Here is a 15015-nt window from a genome sequence, read left to right on the forward strand (position 1 = left end):
AAGATCAGGACAAGACGACCTTCACCTGTCCCTGGGTCACATTCACATATAGAGTATTACCATTTGGCTTGTGCAACAGCCTGGCCACGTTTCAGAGAACTATACTAAGCATCTTTGCTGACTTAATAAATGAAGGACTAGAGGTATATATGGATGATTTTACTCTAGGTTATGTTTAAGCAATGTCAAGTGTCACATGATGATGACTGAGAGCATGATCCTAAGAAATTACATCTCTGCAGCAGGGATACAGGTAATTCTTTTACTACCTACCCCCTGCACCCAAACAGAGGTACGTAGTTTCCTAGGATATGCAGGTTATTATCGTAGATTTATCAAGAATATTTCATAAATTGCGGCACCCTTATACACTCTAACTTGAAACATTGATTTTAGTTGATCTGACAAGTGTGACATAGCTTTTGTAGGATTAAAGAAACTAGTTTCAACAACACCAATATTACATGGACCAAACTGAGAGCTATGTTTTCATATTTCCACGAACGCATCAAATGTAGCCATAGGCACTGTCCTCGACCAGGAGGAGGAAAAGAAACCTTATTCTATATATTACATTATCAGAAATATCACCCCTACATAACTCAATTACAGAGTTATAGAAAAAGAATTCTTAGCAGTTATTTATGCAATAAACAAATATAGACACTATATAATTGGCTACCAAGTCTCTGTGTACACTGATCACTCTGCCATTAGATATCTAGCTAATAAACCTATCACAAATGGTTGAGTAAAATGATGGTTATTGCTTTTGTAGGAGTTTGACATTACCATTAAAGATCATCCAGGAAAGGAGAATCCCGTTGCTGATTTTCTATCTCGAATTCCAAAGGTTAATGATCCACTGGCGGTAGATGACCAATTCCCGGATGAGCACCTATTTGTTGTGACGATTAAGATGCCATGGTACGCAGATGTGGCAAATTATTTGGCAGTAGGGACGCTACCTAAACACTTAACAACAAGGGAAAGGAAATTGATTGTTTAGCGTAGGACCCGGTTCTCTTGGATAGGTGGATATATTTTTCATACAAGGGCTGACATTTGTATATGCAGATGTTTCCGCAAGGATGAGATCCATGAAATCCTAAAGGCTTGCCATGATGAACCCTATGGGGGACATTTCACAGATTGAAGAACATGACCTAAGGTATTACAAATGGGCTACGACTGGCCCACTATTTTTAAGGATGCTAAAAAATATGCCCAAGCTTGCGACAGTTGCCAAAGGATGGACTGGCCTAGTCAATCTGATGAAATGCCTCTGTAACCACAATTTGTCATAGAACCCTTCAAGCATTGGGCATTAGACTTCGTAGGTACATTCCATCTACCTTCCAATCAGAAGGCCTACATACTGGTAGCCATGGATTATGTGACAAAATGGGTGGAAACAATAGATTTACCAAGAGCCATAAAGGAAGGAGTGATTAACTTTCTCTTTGGGCTATTTGTGTGGTATGGATTACCGTGAGAATTGTTCATAGATTGGGGAAAGAAATTCACAGTTAACAAGATTACTGCCACCCTCAGAAACCATCATATCACGCACAAGATCCCTTCTCTGTATCACCCACAAGCGAATGGGCAGGTAGAAAGCACCAACAAGGTTATAGAATCAATTCTGACCAAAACATTCTCAACACACCGATGAGATTGGACTGCTAGACTGCCAAAGGCCTTGTGGGCCTATCGTACAGCTTGGAGGAATACTACTGGATACTCTCCCTACCAGCATGTGTTTGGTAAAGAACCAAATTTTCCAATCAAATTTGAAAAAAAGGCTCTAAGGACAGCGCAAGAAGTGGGTCTAGACTTAACAGAAGCTCAAACCAAGCGTCTTCAGTGAATTAATGAACTAGATGAAGCTCGATTGTTTGCTTTGCAACGAACTGCAATAATACAATAGTAAAGGGAAAAATGGCATGACAACCTTATCAAGAAGACAATGCTTCAAAAAGGGGATTATGCACTTCTATACAATTCTAGGTTCCAGGACATCCTAGGTCAATTGCAAACAAGATGGCTCGGCCCTTATGAGATTCAAGAAGTGCATAACAATGGTACTCTTACCTTGACTACCATAGATGGATCCAGCCAATCCTTCAAGTTAAACGGGCATTGAGTGCGCTTCTATCATTAACCGATTACCAAAGAATATTTATGGAAGCAGGTATGCGAAGACCCCCTCCATGCAAATTCTAGCTACAGGGAATGATAACCCAACAACTTTTTCTTTAAAAAATTGAAATTTCTTGAAAAAATGTAAATAATGTACATATATTTGTAGGCATTACCACGTAAATATGGTTTTTTGTTTTTGTTGTTCAAACAAGCGAACGCTTGCCATTCAATTGCTTCAACAACACATTTTTTTTCCATTTTTTGTTGCTCAAACAAGCGAACGCTTGCCTTTCAATTGATTGAACAACACATTTTTTTCATTGTTCAAACAAGCAAATGCTTGTCATTCGATTGATTGAACAACACTTTTTTGTTGTGTTCATTGTTCAAAAACTTGAACGTTTGCTGTTCAGTTGATTGAACAACACTTTTTTTTCATGTTTTGTTGTTCAAACAAGAAAACGCTTGTCATTCAACTGATTGAACAACACATTTTTTTCATTGTTCAAACAAGCGAACGCTTGTCGTTCAATTGATTGAACATCACTTTTTTTTTGTGTTCGTTGTTCAAAAAATTGGACGTTTTCCGTTCAATTGATTAACGCTTTCTTTTCTTTTTCACTGTTCACAAAAGCGAATGCTTGTTGTTCACTTGGTTGAACAACACTGTTTTTTTTATTTTTCGTTGTTCAAACAAGCGAATGTTTGCTATTCACTTGGTTGAACAACACTGTTTTTTCATTTTTTGCTGTTCAAACAAGAGAACGCTTGTTGTTCACTTGGTTGAACAACACTATTTCTTTCGTTTGTCATTGTTTAAACAAGCGAACGCTTGCGATTCACTTGGTTGAACAACACTGTTTTTTTTATTTTTTTCACTGTTCAAACAATTGGACGAGTGTCGTTCAATTGATTGAGCAACATGTTTTTCTTTGTATTCTCATGACTGTCGTTTAATTGATTGAATGGAATGTTTTCCGTTCATTGGTTTTCACTATTCAAGTTATTGAACAATTGTCGTTCACTTGATTGAACAACACTATTATTCTTATTTGTTTGTGTTGTTCAAACTATTGAACGACTACCATTCAATTAATTTAAAAACATATTTCTCCTTATTTATTTTCAATTTTTATTTTTATTTTTTTCAGAGTGAACCGCACCTTGTTGCAAGCTAAATGTTGATTTTTTCTCATTTTTTTCTTGATCATTATATCATGATCTTCTTTTGTGTTTCAAATAAGCGCCATGTGCATTCATGCCTCTTTTAAAGATATATGGTAATAACAATGTCATTATAAATTCTAAAATCCTTTTGTTGGTTATCTTTATTCATCAGGCTAATATGGCATATCTTTATAATGGCTATCTGAACATCTTTTCTTTTGGGACACATTAGGAAATGATTCATTACCTTTAATTCATTTTGGCTTATGTTTGTACTTCCAAATGGATAAAACTCAATTGCATCTTCTTACACAATCCCTGACTCTTAAGGAGAAAATGAGCCTCCCTTTTTACAAAGAAAAATGCAAAAATAAAAGAAAATAGCAAAATTCCTACAACATTTGTTATCGGGAAAACTAGTGTCTATACAGAACTGCTAGTCCCACTAAGGGTGATAGCTACCTTAGAAACAAACACACTAAGTCTACTTTCGTTTTCCTTTATGAGAGATAGATGAGAGAAGAATGAAGGAGACCAACCTCTATCTTGCGCTCGTTTCCTTACTCGGTTCTTCTCCCTTCTAATAGTCTTTTGCTACTTGCTTCCTTGTATACCTAGCTTCAAAGAGTACCTATAGAATCACAGCAGCATAACACTATATGAGAACATAGATATATTATCATAAGCAATATAGGATCATATGTATATTAACCACACAAATGCATAAAACATCAATCACACAAGCATGTGGAGGAAAACTTGAATAGCTTTATTAATAATCAAGAGAAAGCAAAGAGGATTACAACCAGTTGTTCTGACCCAGCATCATCCTCTCAGCAAGAAGCCCTTCTTCACCTCATGAAAAGCTTAGACCACCCAACACTATGATATTGCACCAGGAAACCAACAGCACTTCCTTACAAGATACAAAATTCCAGCCTCTGGATCTCTGGGATGAGGGATCCATATATAGATGTTTGCAAAGGGGGGTGAGTCAGCTTTTGAGATTTGATTAGTGTCTTCTCTCTGATAGTTCTTGATTCCACTTGGATATTGATGATCTCTTACTCATCCTTGGTCGAATTCAGAGAGGCAAGTGTCACAGGAGAGGTTTCTGGAAGATTCCATGCTCCTCCACCTTGCGGATTGACCCTTCAATTTGTCTCTTCTTGCCCATCGCACCCCATAGAAGGGTTTTTTGACATGCATCGCACCTACTTAGTGTATTCAGGTGGGATGCAGCACACTTTGCCTATGGAGCAGGTGAAATGGCCCAGTTTTGACCAGTTCTGAGTGGTTTTTCATGGAGAACTTCTGGGAGAAGATGTAATCAGTTGACCTTGTTCTTTTAGGGGTCAGAACAAAAATTTTAGGGACTTAAGAGCCCTTAGTTTATGGACATTTATGATTGGGGTTGCAGTGCCCAAAAATGTCTATAACAGTTGCCCCCTAAAGCATGAGGTCGTTAATTTGTTGATGTCGGGTGAAATGCTTTATCATGAGGATTTGAAGTTCTTTCAAGCTGGAAGGAGACCTGTAATAAGATACAATACAATACATTATCTTCATAATATTTTCATGATCTAGCTGAGGTGGGAATTTCCCATGCTCAACTTTATAAATTCATTTTCATGTACACGAGACAGACAATCGTCTGAGTGTAGAATGATGATTCTGGTAGAGCCATCATCCCTTAGATTGGATGATTATCTGTGCAGCAATGATGTACATTTGATGTCTTTATTTTGCTGAATAGATATCGCAGCCCAGATGGATGAAACTAGATCCGGGGTCTTCAATCTCATTCGATCTTCACTCAAAGTACAAGTCGATCCATGTGAGAGATGTTCTGGAGTCGAACATGGAAAGACATCGCCTGATTACCAGCCAATGATGTAAGTTGTTAACAGGCGCAAGAGGAATCACCGATAATGATGATGACCCTCAAGGTACTACAGTACAATTCATGTGGTGTGAATAAAGGACTTGGCGTCGAACACCACGTAAAATCTTTCGGTCGAAGGCCATTGATGTAAACCTGTCGCCGGAATTGAGAAACTTGCCATTGAGGCATGCAAGCTTCAAAGTACTGAAAGGGTTGTTCCTAGATCGACTTCTTGGATAATGAGCTGATGTCGACAAGAAGCGACCCGTCGTAGGAGGGCCTTAGGGAATCACACATCAATGACACAGAACAGAGAAAATGATTTTAATGGAGGTGAAAACGATCTGGCGATATAAGGTTCAGGGTGGCGGTCATGAAAGAATGGAGCGTAAATGTATTGCAGTGCGTGAGACACAGGTGAATTCTCTGAGCGACTTCTCTTGAACATATCGGTGACACTGACATGATGGATTGGTAGCATTACCCCAAATGTGGATGGTGTGATGGAACCATGGTGATGTGACCAGTGAATGGAACAACCCAACCTAACTTGGATGCAGAGCGAAAGTGTCATGTTCAAGAATGACTTGCTACCAACAAATTTTCTTCAAGTTTTCTTCCCAATTTTTCCCCAGTCATTGCTGACCAGTACCTCTTTATTTTTTTCAAGCTTGAGGAGGATAACATATGCTTGTTCTATAATTTTCCCTTCGGGAAAACCCATCGCTATGTTTTAGCGAGCCTAGCAATAGTGAAACTCGTTCTTGTCTGTTATGGACAAGTTCGTCGGTATTAGGTTTTAACGAGTTTAACGACAAAGATAACTCGGTCCTTCTCAATTTTAGAGATTCTGAAAAGGGCGTAAAGGAAACTCCAAAAATCCTTTTTCGTCATCTAATCCCTTAAGTCCGAAAAAGTATAAAATAATACAGAAGGGATGGATTTTCGGTACTTTTAACGAGCCAAACAAAAAAAGCACTCGATCTTTTTGTGTAATAATCCCTCAAGTCCAAAAATATTAAAATCTAAAGGAGGGATAGCACTTCCGGTCACTTTAATGAGCTGGAGAGGCCAATGGCTCGGCAATATTTTCATATTTTACGAGTCAATTGAAAAGAGCTTAAAGGAGACTCGTCTTTGAGGAACGAGTGATAAATTCGGGTAGAAGCTGATTCTAGGTAAGGTATGGAATTTTCCAATCACAGCAGCATCACAAGGATGGCTAACAGGATCACTCTTCACAGTTGTTCCTCAAAAGAGGTAAACAATCAAATGGAGGTGAATGATCGGCCAATACAGAGTGGAGGTGATGATGAGAACACGACCAAGGCTTAAAAGGCTGAAGTACTACATTCACGATGGTTATTTACATGTTCATGTTTAATGAGCTTAAGCGCGGGGAGAAACACTTGCTCATGACTTATGTTTATTTTTTAACGAGCTTGAACTATGCGCTAAAACTGCTCGGTTAAGTGGTCATTGATTTCTTGATTCTACCCTTAATAAATTTTGTTCCTTCAAAGATTGTACTGCATGCCCAATTGCTTCATCAAACTAGTTAGAAATGAACAATATATGTTTGAAAAATGAGTTAAGACACTAATATTTTATCTGAATTACGTAAAAAGTAATTAAAAAGTGCTTTTACCTCTCATTTTACCATTTCATTTGAACTTTGGTTTGTTTGAGCTTTGGAGGTGCTTTCCCTCTTTGATTTTCACCAGCTGGTTGTGGGAGATCCTGTGGACGATTCTTGGCGCCGTCTGGACCAGGTAGGAGCTAAACCTAAGCTCTTTCATTTCATCCTTGCCATTTTGCATTATGAGCCTGATTTCTGGTTTTTCTGAGCCCCAGGGGTTTGAAAAACTCACCCTGGCCCCATCACACCCTTTCTATATCGAAAAGTGCATTGCATGTTGACCTGTCGACTGGTCAGTTGGCATGCAATGTACCCAGAAAACTACTGGGGCTGCGGTGGGCGCAGGGAAGAAAATTTGTGAGCAGTTTCTAATGGAAATTTTTTCCTGTTTTTCCAAATCAGGATCTAACTCTTCTCTTGTTTGTTTTCAGAGATTCATTGGAGAAAAATGCCTATTACATGGCGAGAACGTGAGCATGAAGAAGAGGACATGCTTGCTTTACATGATCTGGTTACGGTAAATGCACTGCAGAACTGTGGTCTGCTCAAGTTCTTCCGCATTTCCAGCATGAGGCAACAAATCAACTTGTTGCAATATTTTCTCGATGCATGGGATCCTACCAACCAAGTGTTCCAGATTAGGGGCAAATCCATCCCCTTGACTGTCGTGGACATCTATTTTTCGACCGGCTTATCGAGGCGAGGTGCCCCTATCTCCTTATCAGGTTTGGCCCATGGGGGTGAATCTGTGAGAGATTATATTCGCAGGTATTGCAGAGAGGGATCTCAGCCGAGCAAAGACAGCAAGATCAACATCCGAGATGTCACTGGCAGGTCCTTGAGGACCATTCTGTACACTTTTGGTAGGATGGCTGGTAGTGCGGCTCTTCATGTGGCCAACCGGTCTTATATGCAGTACGCCTTAGAATGCCTTGAGCCGAAGGTGTTCAACTGGTGTGATGAAGTACTCCTTGTGATGAAAGAATAATTGACCAAGGTGAAAAATGGAAAATTGAAGAACTTTGGGTATGATTCCATTTTGACCACTTTTGCCTTGGAAAAGATCCCGCTGATGCTGCCGCAGTATATTTCACTTGGTTTACCTCCACCGACTGAACCACGGATGCAAAGTTGGGTTGACCATATATCCAGACATACTGGTCAATCTCAGATTTCCTTTTATGATACCTTCTTCGGGTGGTTCAATCATCAGGAGATGGTTTATTCCGAGTATCCATATGCTGGTATGGATTTCCGGGGTGACCCGGATTTGGTACTGTCGGCTGGCGAGCAGTGGGGCGCCATTGGTAAGTTCTTTGGCCATATTCCTGTTTATCATTTTTCTTTATAATTTCCTTGTGCTTTCTTTTGTCAAGACTAATCAAAACTCATGTGCTCATGCAGATGTTGGAACAGTTTGACCAGTAGTACGCTTGAGAGTGCCGGCTGTCGTTCCAGCAGGAGTGGCAGTGGGAAGGGCTATCCTTCACGACCTTGATGTGGCCGAGACTCTTTCAGCATTACAGGATCAGATTGAGGGCCTCACTCTTGGTATTCCAGATGTGAGGACTGATGAGTTGCATCTGAGATTGCAGCAACATACTACTGGCCTACCAAGTCAATGGACTAGGCTTTTACACATGATTGCACAAGTGGTGATTTGTTATCACCAGCATCATTAGACTAGGGTGCCCCCTAGCGTTTTGAGTTTTGGGTCATTTGACCAAGTTTTGTCTTGGTTACAGAACATTATATGTAAACCATAAACAGTCATATATATATTTTTGATTTTCGGAGTTTTATTTTGGTTAAGTTACATGATCCTAATGCAAGTATTGACGAAATGCTTCTTTTTATAAATGTTGCAAATGTCTATCTAACACATAATTTTCCAATGAGTCAGTTAATGTGTTTAAGCTTCTGGAAATATGCTGATATTGAATAAAATCAAAATGCCTTCCCAAACCTTGACCCTTAGGAACATGCGATAGATAGCTGGATTTCAGATGGAGTAGATACCAGTCGGCGTATGCCATGTGCGATGGCATCAGAGAGAAGTTCTATCAACGTGCTATATTCAGCGATGTTATTCGTTGATTGACCAATACAGACCCCTCTGAAACTTACTAACTCGCCGCTTGGATCAAAAATGGCCCAGGCCGCAGAAGATAGGTTCCGCGAACTACGACTTGCTTCGTCGGCATATCCAACAAAAGATTCCAATGGGTTCAACATCTGCGACAAATGTAAAAAGCGGATTACTTGACCAAAACGATTACCCTTAGCAAAAACAAAAAATGTAACAAAAGCATATGGGTTACCATACTGAATCATGCGTAGTAACGCTTAAGGTACAACCCGTTACGAGGCTGTGCCAGTGGAATCCCGTCATAATCCATTAACTCGTTGTCTCCTTTTGCTAACACTCTCTTAACAATATAGGGGCCCATCCACAAAGACTTGAATTTACCTTTTCCCAGTTTATCAAATTCTTGGTCGTAAAGTAAGACCAAATCACCTTCTGAGAAGACACGGGGTTTGACATTTTTGTCGAACTGCGCCTTGACCCGTTTCTTATGGGCTTCATTAGCCAAAGTGGCATCACAACAAGTTTCATCCAATTGGATTAGTTCCAAGAAACGAGCCTCCTCTTCTAAAGTTCCAGGGAGAAGGTCGATTGCGAGTTTGAGAGACGAGATTTCACACTAAACTGGTAAGATTGCTTCTAGGCCATACACCAGTTAGAAGGGTGTAAACCCGGTTGCATTCCTTACCGATGTTCGGTATGCCCATAAAGCCGAGTACAAGATCAGGTGCCAACTCCTTTTGTGGACTCCAATCATCCTTTGCAGCATGCGCTTCAAGACTTTGTTGATTGCTTCAACTTGTCTGTTGGCCTATGGGTAATATGGAGTAGAGCTATCGTGAGACAACCCTAATTTGGCAGCTAATTCAGCCATCATGCGATTGCGAAAATGCGATCCATGATCCGTGACTATAGCCTGTGGAACGCCAAATCTGGTGACTACATGATTGAAAAAGAAAAGGGTAGCAGTTTCACCAGTGTTATCTAATGTAGGCATCACCTCGGCCCATTTAGTAAAATAGTCCACTGCGACTATGATATACCCATGCCCCCTGGTCGAGGTGGGGTTGCATGTCATGAAATCAATGCCCCATTTGGTGAACGGCCCAACTGCAACTATTGGTTGCAGAGGTGCGGGTGGTCTTCTGGTTTTGTTATCAAAAATTTGACAGGCATGGCAACTTTTGACTGCAGTTATGCAATCTTTGAACATTGTTAGCCAGAAATATCCTGCTCGTAAAAAAATTTGCGTTGTAGCATAACCAGATTGATGCCCCCCACACGCGCCTGAATGGCAATCATTCAAGACTTTTTCGGCTTCCTCATGGGTGAGGCACCTCCTCAGAACTGTATCGACACCACGATGATAAAGCGTATTACCGATGATCATGTAGACTTTTGATTGGTATCGAATATGTTTTTGTTCGGAGTGGGAGGTATTAGGCCTATATTTTTGGGTTTGGAGATAGATGATTATGTCTCCATACCACAGATTGCTTGAAGATATCAAAAACAAAGTTTCGTCCACGATTTTTTCTTCAGATGTTTCATCATTGGATGATGATGGGAGATCACATAATAATTCTGCGAAAACCAGGGCTTTCTTTGACTTGGATTTTACAAATTCCAGATCAAACTCTTGTAGAATTCCTATCCATTTTGAATATTTTCCCCCCAGCAACTGTCGTGACAATATATAAGTCATGGGGTTGCAATCTGACAGAATGGTATTTTTCGAAAGAGGACATAGTGTCGAAATCATTTTATCGCTTGAACAGCTGTGAGCGCTAGCTTTTCAACATAAGAATATTTGCTTTCTGTATCATTTAAGTTTTTACTTAAATAATATATAGGATGTTCTATTCCGTTGTTTTCTTGAACTAAAACCATTGCGATGGTTGTATCTGCTGCATCCAGATACAGGTTAAAATCTTTTTGATAATCAGGAGCATACATTAATGATGCTTTGATTAGGGATTTTTTAAAGCATCAAAGAAAGCTTGCGCAACCTGATCCCAAACGAAGGGCACTTCCTTTTTCAAAAGACGTGTATAACCTTTAGCAAGTTCGGCATAATTTGGAATGAACCTCCTCAGAAAGTTTGCTTTCCCTTGGAGTTTCTGAATCTGAAGCATATTTGAAGGTGGAGGCAAGTTTATGATTGCCTGAACCTTACATGGGTCAAGACGAATCCCATCCTTTCAAAGCCAAGTAAACGACCAGAACTGACACAAGACACACATTTGTGCGGATTGAGTCGTATCTTGTAGTGTCGGCAATGTAGAAATATCGCTCTTAAATGCTGTGGATGATTAGTCCGTTTTCGCAAATGAGCAGGTAGGTCGTCGAGATACGGTTGAACGATGTTTTTGATGTCATGGAAGGCATAATTCATCGCCCTCTGAAACATTTCCCCTGCGTTCTTTAAACCAAAGGGTAATTTACGATATGCGAATGTGCCCCACAGACAAATAAATGCAGTCTTTGACTGGTCCTGTGGGCAGATATTTATTTGATTATACCCGAAGAAACCATCCATGAATGAGAAGATTTCGCATCCGGTGCATTCATAAATTATTTGGTCAATAAAGGGTGTAGGGTAGTTGTCTTTTGGACAAGATTGATTTACATCCCTATAATCGACACACACTCTAATCGTTCCTTGTTTTTTCATCACAGGAACAATGTTCGATACCCAATCGGTTAGAGGAACCGGGTAAATGAAACCAGCATGGAGAAGCTTTTCAACTTTTGCCTTGATGGCGGCGGCTTTCTTGGGGTGCACCTGTCGTAGTCGTTGTCGTACTGGTTTGACATCTGGATACATCTTAATTTTGTGTTCAACTATACTCGAGTCAATGCCTGGCATTTCATCATATGACCAAGCAAAGACATCTCTGAATTCACGAAAGAGAGTTATATATTTCCAGTTCTGAAGGGGAACAACATTTTCCAACATAAAAATTTTCTACAACACCTGTTTTGGTCGAGATGTTTATGGCAATAGTCTCTTCAATGTTGGACAAGTTTCGCTCTGAATCCACCGTGTTTACAGTATTTGATAGGAAATTGTTACACTAAAAAATGTCACCATGACCACTTACAGTTAGTATGGCTCAAATCAACAGTCATGCTACCCTCTTAGGCAAGTCTTATGCCTCTGCTATCCATCTCAAACTCAAAGAAGAGAGAAAGTCTTGTCAAAAATATGTTTATCTCTGGGGTCGCAGGTTCTCTCTAGCCTTACCTGCGGGGACGCTGACCATGTTCACAAAAGGTGCGTCCTTGGACGCTCTGTATGTTAAGGGACAGGTGCGTCCTTCTGTAAAAGGCAAAATGCGCGAGTTTCATCTTAAAAAAGTTACTTGTGGTTACTTCTAGAACTTTCTAGAGGTCGGTTTGATGAATTGGATGCGCCTCCAGTTGGTTCATGTATCTCTATTAAGGGGGAACTTATCCCATCAATAAGGGAGCTATCCCACCCAAAGAGGGGGATTATCCCAATGATGGTGGACCTGAATAACCTCTTTACAGCACTATAAATAAAGACATTGAGCCAGAGGGAGGGGAGGTTAGAGCTATACATTTTCTTTGGGTAAATGCTGCAGGAATTAGGACTCCCATTTAGAACCTTGTGAGGAGAGATTGTCTTTGCTTGATTCTACTTGGAAGTGGGTGAGCTTTGTCAAAGTAGAGGAAAACCCTTGATGGACCCTGGGAGGAACTTGCACAACACCAAGGCCAGGTTGTAAGAGTTTCTTTGTTTCGTTATTAATACAAACTGGTTTATTTTTCTCAATAGCTTGTGTTAATGAGTTATTTCATGTGTTCCTTGGTCTGCATGTTGAATATATGTTTTATTATGTGAAATGCAAGTGCTTGGTAATTGTTTGATTGTTTGTGGTTGCAGGAATTGATGTGAAGGAGGAGCTCATCCGGATCGGCAAGGACGGACTACAACAACAGCGTTTTAGAATAAGGTAAGCCTAAACACTTGTAGTTTTCATGTTTTAAAGGGTATATTTAGAGAAAGATTACTCCATTTTGTCTTGTTTGTCGCTAGAGAGTTTAGACTCCTAGGGAGGTCCGTTGTGTCCGCACAAACGACTGTTTCTGTGTGACAAATTGGCGACTCCGCTGGGGAATCCATTAATGAGAAAGTCTTTTCCTTTGTGTGAACTTTGCTCTGAGAAAATCATTTTTATTTTCTGGTTTTTGACTGTGAGAATTAGTATTTGGGTGGCTTAGCTTTAGATTTAGTTAGATTTGGTTTTTCTTAACTTTTCCAGAAGGACGCACCCTCTGAGTACTGCACAGTGCGTCTTCGGACGCGCTGTTGCCGTTTGCACAGAGCGGGCCCGCGCCTGTTCTAACGGGTTGCCTGCGTCTTCCTGTAAAAATTTAGGAAAACTCCATTTTTGCTTTAATTGCTTTTAGATTTTGTTTTTTCTTAGTGTTTTCTGCCCAGATCCTTTAGTACCCTGTCAAAAATTTTCACCTGAACTTGTTTCATTATCATTCCTGCTTTTAGCTTTCATCAATTGGGTGTTTTGAGTCTCTTTTTTGAGAAATTCTTAATTTGATTTCCTTTGGTCATTACTTGGAGGTTTCTCTCAGTCTTTTCACAATTTTGCATCTTTTTGCTTTTGTTTTTGCAAAAAAATTTCCCCCTCATTCGCCGGGGGGGGCTAAATTGTGTATGAGTGTTAATCGCCTTTGAGTGTTTTTATGTTTTGATCTTTGGAACTCTCACCCAATTTTCTCGACTAGCACTTGATTGGTTCTTAGATTACATTAGAATCATCTTGTGTTTGAGAATTCTCTTGCATAGATCACATTTCCATAATTAGAGTTCTCAGTTTCAGAATATGAATGAAAAATGTGCATAGATTACATTTGCATACTTTTCATGTGAATTGTGCATAGATTACAATTGCATAGTTTACATTCTGAAAAATCAATCGTAGATTTAGATCAGCTTTCTTTGATTTGGATTTACACAAAAATAAAAATAAAAACTGGTTTGGAATTGATTTGCATTAGTTTTTCTTGATGAAATTAGTGCATTAGAGAATTTGTTATATTTTCTCTTAGTGATCAATTTTTTGCATTGTTGGAAGTGAATGGAAACTCTCTCCTTACTTTAGTTAGGATTCATCGAATTGAAAGGATTACATTATCATATTCGATTGCATTCAGTTGAGTCGGGTCATAACACCATTGGTTTCATATCCATTTACCCATTTGAGTAATAACAACCTTAATAACACAGCGCTTAATTAAAATTCATCTAGTAATTTTTACATTTCTAGGGCTCTGAAACACCAACATAGCTTAGGCTAGGGTCTTGGAGTAGGTGAGTACTTAACTCTCCAAGACTACAAAACCAAACAGATAGTTTATCTTGAGTAGAATAAATCCAATTGTTTCAATTGCACTCTGGGAAAGCTCCTCTTAAAGGAGAAGCACGAGCTCGTGTCCGAACCATTGAGGGGATCATTCCCCCCTCGTTGGGAATGACGCCAGACAGTACGTATTACAAACGGTAAACCTCGGATTAACCATTGTCGAGGAGCCAGGGGTCACTTATCGGTAAACCTTGGATTGTTGTCAAGGAGCCGGTAAGGGGATTGAGCTTGCTACTCTGCCCTTGCGTGCTGTCGGAGTTTAGACTGTTCCCCCAGGTGTATTTGTTACTGTTGGTGACCTTAGTGACCATAATCTTTAGGGTTCTACCGAGGTGACGGTGGAGGGAAGGTCCCACTGTACCTGGAGCAGACGTCGGTTATACTCACTTGGATTTTCCGGGGGGTTCACTTCACTTCGAGACGGTTAAAGTGGAGGAACTTGTGCCGGTCTATTCATTAAGCAGGTTGCCGGGGTAACTGTTCCACCCGCCATTTCTGTACTGAATTCTGCGAGGTTGGGCTTCATCACCAACTAGTGTTTTCGGTCCAGAGAGCTTACTGTTTGTGTGTGGTTTGACTCCTAGATTTGATAGCGCATGTTAATTTGTTTGTTTTTACTTTTAGAGACCATAGGTGTGAATTGTGAATTTTAGTTGTTAAGTGTGAATTGTGAATTGTTAATTTT

This window comes from Pinus tabuliformis, chromosome 2_2 (assembly GCF_031772625.1).
Source record: "Pinus tabuliformis cultivar Carrire ecotype Pingquan chromosome 2_2, CPIR1, whole genome shotgun sequence".
Classification (NCBI taxonomy): Eukaryota; Viridiplantae; Streptophyta; class Pinopsida; order Pinales; family Pinaceae; genus Pinus; species Pinus tabuliformis.